Source organism: Balaenoptera acutorostrata, chromosome 5 (assembly GCF_949987535.1).
Source record: "Balaenoptera acutorostrata chromosome 5, mBalAcu1.1, whole genome shotgun sequence".
NCBI lineage: Eukaryota > Metazoa > Chordata > Mammalia > Artiodactyla > Balaenopteridae > Balaenoptera > Balaenoptera acutorostrata.
Genome location: NC_080068.1, coordinates 15,010,870 through 15,032,786, shown reverse-complemented (window position 1 = coordinate 15,032,786; position 21,917 = coordinate 15,010,870).

The following is a 21,917-nucleotide window of genomic DNA, read 5'->3' as shown; positions in this document are numbered from 1 at the left end:
TTTTTCATATATATAAATATTTATCATTTTTAATAAGTTAGAAGTCACCATGAATCAGACTGTCTTTCTGAAATGTTGTCGTAAGTGTTTAAAATGTTTCCTTTTAGTTTTTTCTCAAACTGACACGGGAGAAGGCTATCAGAGGGAGCTTCCCAAGTCTCCTCCTCACTCTCGTGGTTGCTACTGAATGAGGAGGAGCTGCCTTGGCCGAGGACCGTATTCCTTATATGGACTTGAGCAGCGTGCTCTTCAGAGATCTGTGCTTGCTTGTATTGTGCCAGCTCAGCATTGGCTGTTCTCAAGGGAAAACACTGTGAAACTTCACAAACCTGAGTGAGGATTAGAGATCATAGCAGCCACGTCCTAGTTCATGGTCGAGTGCCGACCCCTGACACTCAAGGAAGTCAGGATGGAGGGCATCTTATTGATACGGATTGCCAGTGTAAGAAAGGAGAAGTTCTCCCTCCCAACCCACCACACCCATTGAAAAAGAAATTGATTGGCACTGAAGGTTTGAAATGCAGAAGAGAAAGTTGCTGGGATAAGGTTTAAAAAAAAAAAATCCACACTTTGGAACAGAAAAGAAATAAAACAGTTAAATCAGTGATGGATAAAAGTAAAAGTGGGGGGGCTTCCCTGGTGGCGCAGTGGTTAAGAATCCGCCTGCCAATGCAGGGGACACAGGTTCGATCCCTGGTCCGGGAAGATACCCCATGCAGTGGAGCAACTAAGCCTGTGAGCCACAACGACTGAGCCTGTGCTCTAGAGCCTGCGAGCCACAGCTACTGAGCCCAAGTGCTGCAACTACTGAAGCCTGCGTGCTTAGAGCCCGTGCTCCACAACGGGAGAAGCCACCGCAACGAGAAGCCCATGCACCGCAACGAAGAGTAGCCCCCACTCACCGCAGCTAGAGAAAGCCCACGCGCAGCAACGAAGACCCAACCCAGCCAAAAATAAATAAATAAATAAAAATTTATAAATAAATAAATAAATAAAATTGGGGATGAAGAAAATCATAGGATGTGAAAATGGAGGAAAAAATTAGAAAAATACAATATAAGAGACAAGGTAATGCTACAAACTTAAAAACTGCAATAATTCAGTTTCTTACTATGTTTGCCTTTTAAGTATTAACTAAATTTGAAATATTTCTAATGATGGTCAATTTAATAATTTTACTGGCAACTTAAGTTCTTGGCTAAACTTCCTAGAGCTATTTATAGACAATTTTCCCTCGCCTGCCTATAAAAACACATCACTGGAGTATTTTTAACAGCAAAGCCTGTACGAGACAATTTACTTTCATGACCTGTCAGATTCTTGTGGCTGCTTCTAAGTAGCCTCACTTGGAAAAACCCTTGTTTGTGGATTTTTTTTTGGTCCCAAATTGGTGTCATTTTTACTAAAAAAAAAAAAAAATGTAGTAGTGTATTCATTAAGCCTACACTACATACAGCTACAACTTCCTTTTATATAATTTCACACCACTGCAGGTATTTTGGTCACTTCCAGAAATAATTTTTAGATCTAGGTGACCCTGAAGAAGGATCTGCTTTCTCTTTAATACAAACCAAAGCTGCTGCTATGTTATTTTTCTTTAAGCTTCCACATGGTTTATAAGTAACAAGAGGTAGGGAGCAAAAAAAGAAATACGTTTTTTATAAAATGAGCTATAGGGAGGGGGCGTTTTTGAGAGGTTGTAAAATACCATTCTTTACCTCCAGCCGGGAATATACTCACATCATAGAGATCAGAAATGGCAACTAAGTTTCCTTGCATGTGCCAATCAGTTGTCATTGATTACTTGCTAGTTGCTGCTTGGAGAACGATATGGAGGAAGGTTTAGAAGTTTAGTTCAGGCTCAGCAAGAGAAAGTGATGTGATTTTGAAATCTTCAAGGATTTTTTCAAAGATGTTAATGAGTTTAGAGGAATTATGGTTATTTTTGGCAAGAAGAAATGTTCTTGTCAGTAAGCAGCACAGAGATGCTTACCTCCACCCACTACTACTACTAGAATACTACTAGTATTCTTCTGGATGAATAAACTAATTTTTAAAAAATTAAAGATCTCTAAGGCATTTGGAAGAGCTGTAATATTAGTTGCTCATAGCTTAGCGGTAATTAATTAAATAATCTAACCCCTAAGGTGAGGTCAGTTGAGCTGTGGGAATGAAATGGGACTTGATTATGGGAGAAGAGAAGGAGTGATAATTTGTGGGCAGGAGACATCAGAAGGCTTCCTAAAATGTAAAATATTTTTGAGAGATTTTGGCTCTCTGGGTTGCCAATGTCTTATCTAGGTCACTGATGAAAATGTCAAATAGAGCCTGGCCTTGGTTTGACACCTGCTAAACATTATTTATGTCTTAAGACCACATCAAACCATTTGTAACCATTCTATTTATAAGTTTCCTGAGCACCCTTCTGAGTTTCCAGATATAAACTATAGTAGTGTTCTTGGCACTTAGCCAATAGATTTGCCTGAAAATACAGTTCTCTGATTTAGTATAAGAATCTTCTTTCATGGTTTTACTTTCCTCTGTAATTCTGGGATGGTGGAAATTGTATGTGACAAAGTTTGAAAAGACTTGTATTTCAGCTCTAGAGCTCTAGCTCTAGTTAATTGTGTAATTTTGTACAAATTGGTTAATCTCTTTGGACCTCAGAAATGAAGGTTAGCGCAGATCAGCATTTCCCAACCGATGGGCCTCAAATTCCAGAATGTCCTATCTACTGACAAGGGCCTTCAAATGCATATGCAACCCAGCATTGTCTGACTGAGTACTGCTACCACATGTGAAAGGTTGTGGAGTTACTGTCTCCAAAGAAGACTTTTGAAAAGGGTGGAAAACACCGCCATAGGTTATGAACATCCTTCTCTCTCTCTCTCTCTCTTAGCTTTTAACTCATGGACCCCTCCTCTACATTTGACAAGGATAAGAATAATCACTTCTATTTTATAGTAAAATAACCTTGAGGCATAGAAAAGTATAATCAATTAAGTTCTCCCATATTATATGATGGCTTTTTCACTGACGTAGGAATTGAATGCTGTATTTTGAGTATGTTTGTTTTCCACAGCTAAGTACCGCATATGATCTTTATTATATTTGGTTCCTTTCTCTGATAATAATTAAACAAGCATGGCTTTGTGATTACGTACTTGATTTAATTAAAATGTCCTCTGGGTGATAGACTCCAATGGGAAGCAGGAGCAGAGTATGCAATGAGTTACTTTCATAAAAGACGCAGTTTGACTTTTGCCAGAATTGACTGGTGGAGTTTCACTGTCAGCTAACATGAGCTATGGAAACTTGGCTCTCTGCAGAGCTAGCCACATGGTACCAGATACTCTTTTCACAGCGCCAGGAGATATCTATGATGTCAAAACTCACAGGATAGTTGAGCTCAGAATGTAGGCTATGTACTCAGTAGGACACCAAAGAAAGTTGCTTGGGTCATACAGACAAACCGTATTCTGAATTGACGTCTTTGAGAGATCAAACGTCCACTGATATTTTAAAAACTTTAAGCTTAACAAATCTTCACAAGGAGAACACATGTCGGGAGCTACAGACACACTTATGTCGGGTGTCTTAATTGATGAATGGCAGGAATTGTGGCATTTCTTAATTGTATGTAGAAAGATACACATTTTCCATTTCCAAGAGTTGGTGAGGTTAAAAAAAAAAATCTAACCAAAAAATATGATGTTTCCATCTTAAAAGTGGAGGTTTAGTGGGATAACACATAAATTCAATGATTCTCTTTTTTCAGACCCCAGACCTTATGCTATAGGTAAGGAGTACACTGTGTGTTTACTTCAAGGGATTCATGAACTTGCTTAGGCAAAGAGCCTTAACTGTTGGTTGATTAAATAATATATTTTGTGTATTTGTACCGTTATGTACACTACTGTGGCTAATACAATATTAATTCATTAAAAGGTGTTATTGACACTATCTTTTTACAGTATTGTTTTTATGTTTATATGTGTGTGTGCATATATATATTTATTTAATCTACTGATCTTAAGAGTTCAAGAGTTATCACATGGGGGTCTATGATATTTTGCTTATAAAGGACCCTCACTTTGAAAAGGTTGGGATCCACTGTCTTAATGGATTTCAGGTAGAGTGACAGGCTGATGGAGAGGTATTTTTGGCAAAGGGGCTCTCTGGCTGTAGCTGCCTGTATGCTAGGATAAAGGGCAAAACGTGTCTTGAGAAGAAGCAACCTTAACTAGTATTCTACAGGCCACAGACTAAATTTTACTTGTAAGAATAACGCTTAGTGTGAGAAGTGATTCCTCTCCCAATCCAAGGTGTCACCTTGTTTCTAAGTTATGGGACCAAAATAACAATAAAAACAACAGATTCTAAATGTTTTATTCGATCTCATGCTCCCAGGTATTATACCTCTAAATCACTGGTATTTTAAAGTTAGTTAAACTACATAACAGATATTTGCTGTAAGAGGAAGAAAATGATAAAGTATTAGTTAGAAGAAGTATTAAACTGCTATAGGTATAGGGGTTATGCTTGAGTGAAACTAGTTATGGCAAGTGAGGTGGCTACCGCCCTCTAGTGGTTAGTGGTTGCCTCTCTCCCTCTCTTTCTCTCTCGATGTCTCTCTCTCACCTCAAGTGCCCTAGACATTTCCCTGAGAAGTTTCCTGTTTCCTCTTATTCAACCAAAGCACCATAAATTAAAAAAAAAAAAAAAAAAGGCAAGAAAAGAAAAAAGAGTTCGCAATCTATTGCCACTGTCATCTTCAAATCCCAAGAGATTTTATCCCCCTGGCTTAAAGGCACACTCATATCTATTCATATATATATATATGGGTTTTATATATATATATGGGTTTTGCTTGTTGCTATCATAGATTTTTACATTTAACCAAAAATATTTGTTGAATATCTACTATGAAACTACCTGTATGCAACTATTCACAGAAAAAGTATGAGATAATTCTTACCCTGAAGAAACTTTTAATATAGGAGAGGATATGAGCAAACATGAAATTTTTTTTTTTACCATGAAGGCCAAAGAGTTTTATTTACTAGAAAAACAATTCTTTGGTTTTATATGCTTGACTCACTGGTCATTGAGATAAGATGATTTTCAGTGTTTAGCAAAATTTTAAAAAAGAAAATTATAGTGCTAGAGGACGCCCATGTTACAAAAATTGGCATAGGTGTGTGTGATGGGGGAGGAGGAGGACACAGCCCTAGCTGTGTCCCTTACTTACACCTCTTCTTAAACTGTCATATTTACTCGTTGCCTTGCTTGTAAGAAGACGAAAGACTGGTAAGACATCGCCGATAATTTTCATTCCTTTTCCAGGTCAATAAAGGACATTATAGGGCTAATTATCACCCTAATGCTGTACTTAGATGTGAGCACATTGTCTTGTACATAAGTATCCAGAAAATGTCTAGCCTCCCAGTGCATTTATACCTCATGATTTCAGATTCCTTGCTCTCTAGGGATAAAGTTGTATGTTAAGAACAGAAATGGAGGTCTTATAAATGTTTCTATAAGTATGTTCAGTAAATTCTTATCATGCAAGTAAAAGAATATAATTTGTACTAAACATTGCGTTTGATTGTGGACCCACACATTATAGGACTATGTAATGGCAGTCAGATAATACTGATAAAAGGTATTCTTAGAGATTTAAAATTATTCCTAAAGATTTTTAAAAGTTTGCCCATGTGTAGAATGAGTCTCTTTTAAATTTTAATAGGCTTAAAAAGTTTTCTTTTTAAAATTAAGACTATTTTGGGGGCATACATTTAAAAAATTTGAAAAAAAATTGATTTAGAAGATAACCTGACTTTGAATGCCCTCATGTAAGATTTCTGAGGAACTTAGTTGATTTTATAGTATAAATATGAACGGATCATATGATATCACAGGAAAAATATCTAATGAAGACATCAATTGCATTAATATAAGTATGATATTCAGATCAATACTGTTCTCTGTCCTGGGCAGGTACATGTGAGATACTGTGCTCTATTCTGGGTATCAGAGTTTAATGATGTCAACTAATCACAGAGTTTACAGAAGCAGAAAATTTTGGAAGTTGTATGGAGAACAGCTGAACAAAACTGGGGCAAAACACTAAAGATGATATTTTAGCTCATTTTAAATATATGTAAGACTGTGATGTAGAAGGAAAGGAAATGGAAGAGGAAACAGATATTGAGTCTAAACTTATAGTTTAAAAATTCCACTTTTTTCTATATAAAATATGTATCAAATTCATACCTTTCTTTCTTCTCACTTAATATGTCTCCTAGATTTGGCCCAGTCTCTTTATTCTCAATATCATTACTTTAATTTGGATTATTGTAATAAATGTGTATCTGGTTTTTACAGCTCACCCCTGACCTCATCCATCTTAATGCTGTTACTAAATGATTTTTCTTAAAATATTGTTGGTGTCATGGAACTACAATTCTAAACTATGGCTGACCTTTAAACGGCCCCATTCATAGTTTATGCTGATTTCACCCTGATCTTATTTTCTATTATTTCTGATGGGCCATCTACTCAACTTAAGTTTGTTCCTCCACTATCCCACATATATGTCATGTTCTTTGTCAGTTCCATAACTGACAAAGTTATATCTTTCATTTGCCCACTCCAAACCCTCTGTCCATAAATTTCTCCCTATGCATCCAATTCTTATCTATTCTTTGAGAGCCATTACATGTCATTCTCTTCTTGAGGTCTTCTTAAACTATTCTAACCATAATAATTTTGCATCATAATTCCCATAGTGTATTTTGACTGACATTTAATACTTTTAAAATAAAGCATAGTTACAAAATAATACTTATTCCATGATATTACGCATCATTTCACTCTAGCCAAATTTTATACTGTCGAGATAGATTTTTTTCAGTGATGACCCTGATTCATCCATGCCTCCTTGTACCTGTGGGCTTGGAGAGACTCCAAATGGATTTGGCCATTTGACATCATTCGGCCAAAGAGACAATAAGCAAGTGCAATGTAAAAAGAGACTTGAAAAATGTTGTGCACTGGAGCTTGCCTTCTCTTGCTGCTCTTTGGCACCCTGAGACCAACCATGTGAAAGAACTTAGGCTACCTTGATGGAGACATGTGGCCTGGTCATCCTTGCTCCCTAATCCAGGGTCAGTACCAACTAAACACCAGTATCAACTGCCAGACATATGAGTGTGCCTGCCCTAGAGCCACGAGCCCCCAACCAACCCAACCAACATATTGCAGCTGCGTGACTGAGCCCAAGCAAGACCAACAGAAGAACTGGCCAATAGGCATTGCCAACTCATAGAATTGCTAGCTCAAAAAAAAAAGATTGTTGTCCTAAGTCACTACTTTTAAGGGTGGCTTGTTTTGCAGCAAAAGCTGCTGGATATATAATAATAGTTCTTTATCAGTCAGTTTTTACTTGGGTTCTAGATCTGCCTCAGCACCTATACTGTGAGTTGTCTGAGAGCAAGAACCATGAAATCTTTTCTGAAATCTTCAGGATTTTAGCTAATTGACAATGCATAGACAATTTGATTAAAATTTTCCTCTAATAATTAAAAATTTTTTTTGCATCATAAGGATGAAATTACCAATCTTTACACACAATGACATCACCTGCATTTTCTAATTTTAGGTAGGATAAAATTGTTTTAAAATATAAAATTCATGATAAGTGTAACCCTGGATTAGACCTTAGATTTTTAAAAAATTTCTATAAAGAATGATACTGAGACAATTAGCAAAATCTGAATATGGACTGTATATTAGATAATAATAATTTATCAATGGAAAATTTCCTCAATTTTATAATTACATTATGGTTATGTAAGAGGATGACTCAGTAAAAATAGTAGTACGAAATTTACTATTACTAAATAAGTATATACAGAGAGAGGAACAAGAAGGGGGTGAGACAGAGAGACAGAGAAAACAGTTTGGCAAAATGCCAAGAATCTGGTGCGTCTTAGGTGAAGGGTAAAATGGGATTCATTATACTATTCTTGTATCTTTTTGATATATTTGGAATTTTTATTCAAAAAAAGAGGTAAGAGCCACTGCTCACCAAGTAGTTTAAACATTTTAACTTATAAAAGATATAGGTCACTACTGTTTAAAATGGAAAGTCTGTTGGACACTAAGAATAAGCTGACAGTTACTCCATCAACCCCGCTGTCATCACTCATTATCCCAAGGAATTTGTTCTTTAGCCCGTGGTGAAGGATTGGAGAAGGAACAGCAGACCGTGTGCAATGAATGCTGTAGATTGAGTGGCTAGAAATAAGCTTGGGGATCTTCAGGCTTACCACATTTTGTAATATATGCAAAAGTTACCAGTAGATTCTAAAAACAAATGCTTTCCAACATTATTCCTAGAAATAGTGTAGCACTGACCTACTATTTACTCTAAGAGCATGTCCCACTGCAGTGAAGAGCTGCTTACTTTGCAATTAATAAATGATAAAAGAGGAGAGAGAGTACACTACAATTTTTTTTCCTTTGGGTAGGAGATACAGAATTGAAACTTAAAGCATTTAATGATTTCCTAAATGTTCAGAGTCCTTTTCTCTGTAGACTGAGCTATGGGATCATCAGGAATTTAACACAACGACCCCTGTTAAAATTTATCTGAAATTCCTTGACTTCTTTACTATTGTATATATGTATAAATAATAAAAACCTTCATTTGCTGGAAAAACTCTGGAACACTACGGACTAATTTGACATGTTTACTATTTCAGGAAAATTTTTTACAATAGGAACTTTAATCTTTAATTACAAGATGTTATAGATACTGTTTTATTGAAATACACAATGAAAACAAGCAAAACAGTCTGAAATTAAACTCCAAATGTTTAATTCCAAATGCTGTAAGAGGGTGAATATTTCCTTTAGGCATTTTAGGCATTGATTTAAACATCTTTTGCAAAGTATTGATTTTAGTAAGAAGTATAGTTTAAAAAGCTGAACTAATTTTATGTTTATGTTAGATTGGACTCAATTAAAAATAGTGGCCTTTTTCCTAGATATTCTTAGAAAAAAGCATTGAATTAAAACAAAGGGATGTTGGGACTTCCCTGGTGGTCCAGTGGTAAAGAATCTGCCTCCCAATGAAGGGGATGCGGGTTCGATCCCTGGTTGGGGAACTAATATCCCACATGCCATGGTGCAACTCAGCCCACACGCCACAACTACTGAGCTCACGCACCTCAACTAGAGAGCCCGCTGCCACAAACTACAGAGCCCACGCCCTCTGGAGCCCGCGCCACAACTAGAGAGAGAAAACCCGCACGCCATAACTAGAAAGAAGCTGCAATGAAGAGCCTGTGCACCGCAACAAGCACCGCAACAAAAGATCCTGCGTGCTGCAATGAAGACCTGATGCAGCCAAATAAATATTAAAAGCAAAGGAATGTTAAGCTTTGCTGCAATTGACACTATTTGGGAATAAGAGATAAATACATAGTCCAGTAGCCAAAATATGCGTTAAGCAAGGATCCAAGAGAGAAGACTGTGGTTAAAATAGAACTTTCTTTAAAAGCATGCTATGTTTTTCATTACTGATGGAAAATAAGTTCACAGCCAAGATAAAATCTCCCTGTTCGTTATCATCTACACAGTGTGCTAAGTTCAAAGGCAAATGGCCCTAAAAGTGCTGGAATCATTACTTAGCATCCGTTAACAAAATCATGATCAAGACATACTGGCATGAGAACTCCTTTAACATAGACAAGTCCAAAATACGTAGCTCTAGTAGGAATAACAAAGAATTAGTGTACAAAGAGTAAAGCTCTCTTAAGAAAAAAATAAAGTTTCCCACTTAGATTGTAAAAATATTTACCCTATAACTTGAACTGGGGTAGAGGCAAAAAAAATATTTCTCTTGAAATGCTCAAAAATCCAATTTCTTGTATGGTTTTGTGATATTTTTCCCCTTGCATAAATGAGATAACTGGGTCATAATGCTTATTTTAAAATACATTTTACCTTTTCTAACTGAGCCCAGATTCCACATCCTTAACTATCCCTGGTTCAACTCCATTCCTTAGCACTCCGTCTTGTCATTGGTTGGAAGTGATGAGGTATGCCCTGGTTTCTTCCTATTTATAGAGCAGAGGCAATGACCCGAAATGACAGATGTGGCTTATGTTAGTTAGGGTTTAAGGGAAAGTCTTAAGCTCTAGGCTTGTGTGTGAACCTAAAGAATGAGGAGTGGGCTCTTCACTAACTTCTCTTCTCCTTTGCTTATCAATTTTGATTAATCAACCATATATATACTTAGGAACTGGCAAAGGTAAATTATCTTCTCTTACTTACTAAATAAGAACTTCTAAATAATTGGAAACCTCTAAATAGATGAAGCTTAGCACATCTTTGTATGTGTTATTCAGGGAGCTTTTTTCCTCCATGCAGCCTGAATCATTGATTGTTCAGTTTTTTAAAAAATATATTTATTTACTTATTTATGGCTGCATTGGGTCTTCGTTGCTGCACGCGGGCTTCTTCTAGTTGCGGCGAGCGGGGGCTACTCTTTGTTGTGGTGCGCAGGCTTCTCGTTGCGGTGGCTTCTCTTGTTGTGGAGCACGGTCTCTAGGTGCGTGGCCTTCAGTAGTTGTGGCATGTGGGCTTCAGTAGTTGTGGCTTGCGGGATCAGTAGTTGTGGCGCAGGCTCAGTAGTTGTGGCGCATGGGCTTAGGTGCTCAGCGGCATGTGGGATCTTCCCGGACCAGGGCTCGAACCCGCGTCCCCTGCATTGGCAGGCAGATTCTTAACCACTGCGCCACCAGGGAAGTCCCAATTGTTCAGTTTTAATATTTTATATTTACTTGAGAAGAAATGGTGAACTATTATCCTCTTTAAATTTGTTCATATCCTACTGGGCTTAGAATACCATCCTTTAAATGAAAGAATATGGGTTCTATTCATCTCAATTGATTATAAATCTTAAAAAGGCCAAGTTGGTCTCTGGATTATGCTATTCATTCATTCATACAACAGATATTTCTTGAGTATGTGCCACATGCCAGGCATTTACTGGCACAGCAAAAAATACATAGTAAAGAATACACATTCCTCACACCTATGGGTTTGATATCTTATGTAGGATAAATCCAAGTGTGTAGACAATTATGATACAGCACTATAAAGAAGTATAAGTTCTAGGATGAGGTTAAGTTACAAGGTGCTATGAAAGCATATAGAAAAGCAATACAACTCAACATTTGACACCAGGAAATTTCCCAGAGAAAGTAATACCTGAGATAAAAACTGAAAGACAAGTAGGAGTAAGGATCTGAAGACCAAATGTGAAGGAGGGGAGGGGCAATAGAAAGATGGAAAAGCATTTCAGTGAGAGGTACCAGCATGAGCAAGGCCCCAAAGGTTAGAGATAGCATGATGTGAACCTAGACACTGGGATGGAATGAGAAGAGATGAGGTTGGCAATGTCAAATATTGAAGATAATTTCCATCCTTGTTAGGATTTCAAGCTTTGCCATGAAAGCAATGAGCAGCCATTGCCGACTTTTAAAGTAGGAAACAGACAATATGAAAATCACACTGTCTGCAATTGGAAATGGATCAGAGCAGGGAAATACTGATAAGAATATGATTAGGAAGATGTTGCAATGATCTCAGCAAGAATGATGGAGATTTAAATCACGGGATGGAGAGAAGTTGATAGATTTGGGGGAGATTTAGAAAGTGGACTTTAAAAGACTTGGTAATTAACTGGTGAGAGACAGGGAGAGAGAAAGACAGAGAGAATTAAAAAATAATACGCACAATTCTTACCAGGGCAACAGATGGATGGTAGAGATATTAATAGTTATAAATGTGATATGGAGCACAGGTGAGAAATTCACCTTCCAGATTGGGATTTGGAAGTCATCAGCATATAGACTATAATTAAAACCGTGAGCTATGCATATAACCATGTGGGGTATGTGTAGGTGAAAAGAAGAGGAGGCCTGAAACAACCATGAAGGAGACCAACATTAAAGGAATCAGTTGAGTGAGATAAACCTGCAAAACAAACTGAGATGGACAACCCAAAGAGACATGAGGAAAATCTAGCTATGGTGTCAAGGAAATCAAAAGAAGCCAGTGTCACCAATGCCAATATCATATGGGATTAAGTCCTATGAACACCAAAGATTATCTTTATGCTTATTAATGGCCCATACCTTGAAGATATTCCTTTCCCAGCCTTTCCCTTTGACTACCTACTTGGTCACATCTTAAAAGAAATATTGGAAGCTAAAAACTACATAGTCTATTAGTGAGTATATTAATGATGTCACTGTAATATGTGTATTGTTAGTTTAAAAAAATTGTAGTACTAAAAATGGAGCTACCATATGACCCAGCAATCCCACTCCTAGGCATATATCCAGAGAAAAGCATAATTCGAAAGGATGCATGCACCCTGATGTTCATTGCAGCACTATTTCCAATAGCCAGGACATGGAAGCAACCTAAATGTCCATCAACAGAGGAATGGATAAAGAAGATGTGGTACATATATACAATGGAATATTACTCAGCCATAAAAAGGAACGAAATTGTGCCATTTGCAGAAACGTGGATGGACCTAGAGACTGTCACACATAGTGAAGTAAGTCAGAAAGAGAAAAACAAATATCATATAATATTGCTTATATATGGAATCTATAAAAATGATACAGATGAACTTATTTGCAAAGCAGAAATACAGACACAGATGTAGAGAACAAATGTATGGATACCAAGGGGAGAGGGGGAGTGGGATAAATTGGGAGATTGGGATTGACATAAATACACTACTATGTATAAAATAGATAACTAATGAGAACCTACTACTTAGTGTAGGGAACCCTACTCAATGATCTGTGGTGACCTAAATGGGAAGGAAATCTAAAAAAGAGTGGATATATGTATACATATAACTAATTCACTTTGCTGTACATCAGAAACTAACACAACATTGTAAAGCAACTCTACTCCAATAAAAATTAATTTTAAAAATTGTAGTAATCATTTTAATTTCAGCAACACATTTTCCTTCCCTTTCTAGATCTAAAGTTGTAATCAGGGGTGCATAATATATTAAATTGTTAGTTAGGAGTTAATTTGGTTATGAAACAGAGGGGAAAATCCTTGTGTGGAACAAAAGAGTTATTAGGCTAATTATTTAGAACTCAGATTTTGGACTCAAAGAGAGATGGGTTTGAATATATTGCTACACATTTAGTAGCTATGTGACACTGGTAAACATCTTAAGTTCTCCAGCCTCAGTTTCCTCACCTGAAAATTGGAGATAAAAACAGTATGTATCTTTAAGTGTTTTTGTAAATATTAAATGTGATAATTTATGTAACATGATTAATACATTAATTAAATAGTTATTTCTTAGTAACATCATTGGCCTTATTAACAGATTATAACTGACTGAGCTAAATATCAAATACTCTGGTGATTTTTGCTCTGGTGCTTGTGTTTCATAAAAACTACGAAAACATTTGTATGAAAATCAGTGAGGAAACAGCAGACTTGTACAAAATGTAGATCAGATATGATTGGGTGTGTTCAGGGTGGTATGGCCATAGACAACAATATAAATCAAAGGACCTAACAGACATATTCAGAACAGTCCAACAGCAGCAGAGTACACATTCTTTTCAAGTGCACATGGAACATTCACCAGGATAGAACATGTCAGGCAGCAAAACAAGTCTTAACAAACCTAGGAAGACCGAAGTCATATCAAGTATCTTTTCTGACCACAATGGTATGAAACTAGACATCAGTAATCGGAAGAAAATTGGAAAATTCATAGATATATGGAAATTAAAAACCCACTCTAAACAACCAATAGGTCAAAAAAGAAATCAAAAGGGAAATCAAAAATATCTTGAGACAAATGAAAATGGAAACACAATATACCAAAATTCATGGGATGCACCAAAAGCAGGTCTAAGAGGGAAGTTCATAGCAATAAATGCCTACACTAAGAAAAAAGACAATCTTAAATAAACAAACTAACTTTACACCTCATCGAACTAGAAGAAGAAGAACAAACTAAACACAAAGTTAACAGAAGGAAGGAAATAATAAAGATCAGAGTAGAAAGAAATGAAATTAGACTAGAAAAACAATAGAAAAGATCAATGAAACTAGGAGTTGGTTTTTTGAAAAGATAAACAAAGTTGACAAACTTCAGTTGGACTAACAGAGAAAGAAAAAGGGAAGACTCAAACAAATAAAATTATAAGTGAAAGAGGAGACATTACAGCCAACACCACAGAAATACAGAGGATCATAAGAGAGTATTATGAACAATTATATGCCAACAAATAGAAGAAATGGATAAATTCCTAGAAACATAAGACCTACAAAGACTGAATCATGAAGAAATAAAAGATCTAAATAGACCAATGATGAGTAAGGAGAATTGAATCAGTATTCAAAAATCTCACCAAAAATAAAATCCCAGGACCTGATGGCATCACTGGTGAATTCTACCAAACACTTAAAGAAAAATTAATACCAACCCTTCTCAGACTCATCCAAAAAACTGAAGAGAACACTTCCAATATCATTTTACAAGACCAGCCTTAGTCTGATACCAAAACCAGACAAGGACACTACAAGAAAACAAAATTACAGGCCAATATCCCTCATGAACATAGATGCAAAAGTCTTCAATAATGTACTAGCAAACTGAATTCAATAGCACAGTAAAAGGATTATACACCACCAAATGGGATTTGCTCCAGGGATGCAAGGATGGATCAACATACATAAATCAATAAATGTACTGTACCACATTAAAAGAATGAAGGATTAAATATCATATGATCATCTCAATAGATACAGGAAAATCATTTGACAAAGTTCAACAGCATTTCATGATAAAAAACTCTTAGCAAGACAGAGGACCTTCAAGATGACTGAGGAGTAAGAAGTAGAGATCACCTTCCTCCCCACAAATACATGAAAAATACATCTACATGTGGAACAACTCCTACAGAACACCTATTGAATGCTGGCAGAAGATCCCAGACTTCCCAAACAGAAAGAAACTCCCCACGTACCTGGCCGTGTGGGTGACAGGGTCTTGGTGCTCCGGCAGGGTGTCGGGCCTGAGCCTCTGAGGTGGGAGAGCCGTGTTCAGGACACTGGACCACCAGAGACCTCCCAGCCCCACGTAATATCAATCGGCAAGAGCTCTCCCAGAGATCTCTGTCTCAACACTAAGACCCAGCTCCACTGAATGACCAGCAAGCTCCACTGCTGGACACCCCATGCCAAACAACTAGCAAGACAGGAACACAACACCACCCATTAGCAGACAGGCTGCCTAAAATCTCACTAAGATCACAGACACCCCAAAACACACCACCGGACACGGTCCTGCCCACCAGAAAGATCCAGCCTCATCCACCAGAACACAGGCACCAGTCTCCTCCACCAGGAAGCCTACACAACCCACTGAACCAACCTTACCTACTGGGGGCAGACATCAAAAACAACGGGAACTACGAACCAGCAGCCTGAGCAAAGGAGACCCCAAACACAGTAAGTTAAGCAAAATGAGAAGACAGAGAAATACATAGCAGATGAAGGAGAAAGGTAAAAACCCACCAGACCAAACAAATGAAGAGGAAATAGGCATCTAGCTGAAAAAGAATTCAGAGTAATGATAGTAAAGATGATCCAAAATCTTGGAAATAGAATGGAGAAAATACAAGAAATGATTAACAGGGACCTAGAAGGCCTAAAGAGCAAACAAACAATGATGAACAACACAGTACATGAAATTAAAAATTCTCTAGAAGGAATCAGTAGCAGAATAACTGAGGCAGAAGAATGGATAAGTGACCTGGAAGACAGAATGGTAGAATTCACGGCCACAGAACAGAATAAAGAAAAAAGAATGAAAAGAATTCAGGACAGTCTCAGAGACCTCTGGGACAACATTAAACACACCAACATTCGAATTATAGGGGTCCCAGAAGAAGAAGAGAAAAAGAAAGGGACTGAGAAAATATTTGAAGAGATTATAGTTGAAAACTTCCCTAATATGGGTAAGGAAATCGTCAATCAAGTCCAGAAAGCACAGAGAGTCCCATACAGGATAAATCCAAGGAGAAACACCCCAAGACACATATTAATCAAAAATTAAATACAGGGCTTCCCTGGTGGCGCAGTGGTTGGGAGTCTGCCTGCCAATGCAGGGGACACGGGTTCGAGCCCTGGTCTGGGAGGATCCCACATGCCGCGGAGCAGCTGGGCCTGTGAGCCACAATTACTGAGCTTGCGCGTCTGGAGCCTGTGCTCTGCAACAAGAGAGGCCGCGATAGTGAGAGGCCCGCACGCCGCGATGAGGAGTGGCCCCCGCTTGCCGCAACTAGAGAAAGCCCTCGCACAGAAACGAAGACCCAACACAGCCATAAATAAATAAATAAACATTAAAAAAAATTAAATTAAATACAAAGAAAAAATATTAAAGCAGCAAGGGAAAAGCAACAAATAACATACTAGGGAATCCCCATAAGATTAACAGCTGATCTTTCAGCAGAAACTCTGCAAGCCAGAAGGGAGTGGCAGGACATATTTAAAGTGATGAAAGGGAAAACCTACAACCAAGACCTCTCTACCCAGCAAGGATCTCATTCAGATTTGACAGAGAAATTAAAACCTTTACAGACAGACCAAAACTAAGAGAATTCAGCACCACCAAACCAGCTTTACAAAAAATTTTAAAGGAACTTCTCTAGGCAGGAAACATAAGAGAAGGAAAAGACCTACAAAAACAAACCCAAAACAATTAAGAAACCGGTAGTAAGAACATACATATCAATAATTACCTTAAATGTAAATGGATTAAATGCTCCAACCAAAAGACATAGACTGGCTGAATGGATACAAAAACAAGACCCGTGTATATGCTGTCTACAAGAGACCCACTTCAGATCTAGGGACGCATATAGACTGAACGTGAGGGGTTGGAAAAAGATATTCCATGCAAATGGAAATCAAAAGAAAGCTGGAGTAGCAATTCTCATATCAGACAAAATAGACTTTAAAATAAAGATTATTACAAGAGACAAAGAAGTACACTACATAATGATCAAGGGATCAATCCAAGAAGAAGATATAATAATTGTAAATATTTATGCACCCAACATAGGAGCACCTCAATACATAAGGCAAATACTAACAGCCATAAAAGGGGAAATCGACAGTAACACAATCATAGTAGGGGACTTTAACACCCCACTTTCACCAATGGACAGATCATCCAAAACGAAAATAAATAAGGAAACATAAGCTTTAAATGATGCATTAAACAAGATGGACTTAATTGATATCTATAGGACATTCCATCCAAAAACAACAGAATACACTTTCTTCTCAAGTGCTCATGGAACATTCTCCAGGATAGATCATATCTTGGGTCACAAATCAAGCTTCAGTAAATTTAAGAAAATTGAACTTGTATCAAGTATCTTTTCTGACCACAATACTATGAGACTAGATATATCAATTAGAGGGAAAAAACCTGTAAAAATACAAAAACATGGAGGCTAAAAAATATGCTATTAAATAACCAGAGATCACTGAAGAAATCAAAGAGGAAATCAAAAAACACCTAGAAACAAATGACAATGAAAACACGATGACCCAAAACCTATGGGATGCATCAAAAGCTGTTCTAAGAGGGAAGTTTATAGCAATACAATCCTACCTCAAGAAACAAGAAAAATCACAAATAAACAACCTAACCTTACACCTAAAGCAATTAGAGAAAGAAGAACAAAAAAAACCCCAAAGTTAACAGAAGGAAAGAAATCATAAAGATCAGAACAGAAATAAATGAAAAAGAATTGAAAGAAACAATAGCAAAGATCAAGAAAACTAAAAGCTGGTTCTTTGAGAAGATAAACAAAATTGATAAACCATTTGCCAAACTCATCAAGAAAAAAAGGGAGAAGACTCAAGTTAATAGAATTAGGAATGAAAAAGGAGAAGTCTCAACTGACCCTGCAGAAATACAAAGGATCATGAGAGATTACTACAAGCAACTATATGCCAATAAAATGGACAACCTGGAAGAAATGGACAAATTCTTAGAAAAGCACAACGTTCTGAGACTGAACCAGAAAGACATAGAAAATATAAACAGACCAATCACAAGCACTGAAATTGAAACTGTGATTTAAAGTCTTCCAACAAACAAAAGCCCAGAACTGATGGCTTCACAGGCGAATTCTATCAAACATTTAGAAAAGAGCTAACACCTATCCTTCTCAAACTCTTTCAAGATATAGCAGAGGGAGGAACACTCCCAAACTCATTCTACGAGGCCACCATCACCCTGATTCCAAAATCAGACAAAGATGTCATAAAAAAAGAAAACTACATACCAATATCACTGATGAGTATAGATGCAAAAATCCTCAACAAAATACTAGGAAATAGAATCCAACAGCACATTAAAAGGATCATACACCATGATCAAGTGGGATTTATCCCAGAGATGCAAGGATTCTTCAATTTACGCAAATCAATCAATGTGATACACCATATTAACAAATTGAAGGAGAAAAACCATATGATCATTGCAATAGATGCAGAGAAAGCTTTTGACAAAATTCAACACCCATTTATGATAAAAACTCTCCAGAAAGTAGACATAGAGGGAACTTACCTGAACATAATAAAGGTCATATATGACAAACCCACAGCCAACATCATTCTCAATGATGAAAAACTGAAACCATTTCCTCTAAGATCAGGAACAAGACAAGGTTGCCCACTCTCACCACTATTATTTAACATAGTTTTGGAAGTTTTAGCCACAGCAATCAGAGAAGAAAAAGAAATAAAAGGAATCCAAATTGGAAAAGAAGAAGTAAAACTGTCACTGTTTGCAGATGACATGATAGTATACATAGAGAATCCTAAAGATGCTACCAGGAAACTACTAGAGCTAATCAATGAATCTGGTAAAGTTGCAGGATACAAAATTAATGCACAGAAATCTCTTGCAATCTTATACACTAATGATGAAAAATCTGAAAGAGAAATTAAGGAAACACTCCCATTTACCACTGCAACAAAAAGAATAAAATATCTAAGAATAAACGTACCTAAGGAGACAAAAGACCTGTATGCAGAAAACTATAAGACACTGATGAAAGAAATTAAAGATGATACAAACAGATGGAGAGATATACCATGCTCTTGGATTGGAATAATCAACATTGTGAAAATGACTATACTACCCAAAGCAATCTACAGATTCAATGCAATCCCTATCAAACTACCAATGGCATTTATCACAGAAGTAGAACAAAAAATTTCACAATTTGTATGGAAACACAAAAGACCCTGAATATCCAAAGCAATCTTCAGAAAGCAAAATGGAGCTGGAGGAATCATGCTCCTGGACATCAGACTATACTACAAAGCTACAGTAATCAAGACAGTATGGTACTGGCACAAATACAGAAATATAGATCAATGGAACAAGATAGAAAGCCCAGAGATAAACCCACACACTTACGGTCACCTTATTTTTGATAAAGAAGGCAAGAATATACAATGGAGAAAAGACAGCCTCTTCAATAAGTGGTGCTGGGAAAACTGGACAGCTACATGTAAAAGAATGAAATTAGAACACTCCCTAAAACCATACACAAAAATAAACTCAAAATGGATTAAAGACCTAAATGTAAGGCCAGACACCATAAAACTCTTAGAGGAAAACATAGGCACAACACTCTATGACATAAATCACAACAAGATCCTTTTTGACCTACCTCCTAGAGGAATGGAAATAAAAACAAAAATAAACAAATGGGACTTAATGAAACTTAAAAGCTTTTGCGTAGCAAAGGAAACCATAAGCAAGACAAAAAGACAACACTCAAAATGGGAGGAAATATTTGCAAATGAATCAACTGACAAAGGATTAATCTCCAAAATATACAAGCAGCTCATGTAGCTCAAGATGAAAAAAACAAACAACCCAATCCAAATATTGGCAGGAATCTAAATAGACATCTCTCCAAAGAAGATATACAGATGGCCAACAAACACGTGAAAGGATCCTCAACATCATTAATCATTAGAGAAATGCAAATCAAAACTATAATGAGGTATCACCTCACACCAGTCAGAATGGCCATCATCAAAATGTCTACAAACAATAAATGCCAGAGAGAGTGTGGAGAAAAGGGAACCCTCTCGCACAGTTAGTGAGAATGTAAACTGATACAGCCACTATGGAGAACAGTATGGAGGTTCCTTAAAAAACTAAAAATAGAACTACCATATGACCCAGCAATCCCACTACTGGGCATATACCCTGAGAAAACCATAATTCAAAAAGAGTCATGTACCACAATGTTCATTGCAGCTCTATTTACAATAGCCAGGACATGGAAGCAACCTAAGTGTCTATCATTGGATGAATGGATAAAGAAGATGTGGCACATATATACAATGGAATATTACTCAGCCATAAAAAGAAATGAAATTGAGTTATTAGTAGTGAGGTAGATGGACCTAGAGTCTGTCATACAGAGTGAAGTAAGTCAGAAAGAGAAAAACAAATACCGTATGCTAACACATATATATGGAATTTAAAAAAAAAAAAAAGAAAAAAAATGGTTCTGAAGAACCTAGGGGCAGGACAGGAATAAAGACACAGATGTAGAGAATGGACTTGAGGACACGGGGAGGGGGAAGGGTAAGCTGAGATGAAGTGAGAGCGTGGCATGGACATATATACACTACCAAATGTAAAATAGATAGCTAGTGTGAAACAGCTGCATAGCGCAGGGAATCAGCTCGGTGCTTTGTGACCACCTAGAGGGGTGGGATAGGGAGGGTGGGAAGGAGACACATGACGGAGGGGATATGGGGATATATGTATATGTGTAGCTGATTCACTTTGTTATACAGCAGAAGCTAACACAAAAATGTAAAGCAATTATACTTCAATAAAGATGGTTAAAAAAAAACAACTTTTAACAAATTAGGTATAAAAGGAATGTACATCAACAGAATAAAGGCCATGTATGACAAGCCCAAAGCTAACATCATACTCAATGGTGAAAAGCTGAAAGCTTTTCCTCTAAGATCAGGAACAAAACAAGGATGCCCAGTCTTGCCACTTTTTCTATTCAATATAGTAGTGGAAGTCTTAGAGCAATTAGGCAAGAACAAGAAATAAAAGGCATTCAAATTAGAAAGGAAAAAGTAAAAATGTCACTATTTGCAGATGATATGATATTATATGTAGAAAACTCTAAAGCATCCATAAAAACTCTTAGAACTAGTAAAAAATTCAGTAAAGTTGCAGGATACAAAATCAGCATATATAAATCAGTTGCATTTCTATACACTAAGCATGATATATCAGAAAGAGAAATTAAGAAAATAATCGCACTTACAATAGCATCAAAAAAAAAACCTAGGAATAAATTTAATCAAGGACAGGAAATATATGTACACTGAAAACTATAAAACACTGATGAAAGAAATTGAAGATAGAAATAAATGGAAAGATATCTCGTGTTCATGGGTTGAAAGAATTAATATTGTGAAAATATCCATACTACCCAAAGCAATCTAGATTCAATTCAAATCCTATTAAAATTCCAATGACGTTTTCCACAGAAATAGAAAAAAATTCTAAAATTCTTATAGAACCACAAAGACCACAACTAGCCGAAGTAATCTTGAGCAAGAAGAACAAAGTTGAAGGCATCACATTTCCTGGTTTCAAAATATTCTACAAAGCTATAGTAATAAAAACAGCATGATACTGGCATAAAATCAGACATATAGACCAATAAAACAGAATAGAGAGCCCAGAAAGAAATCCACTCACTTAT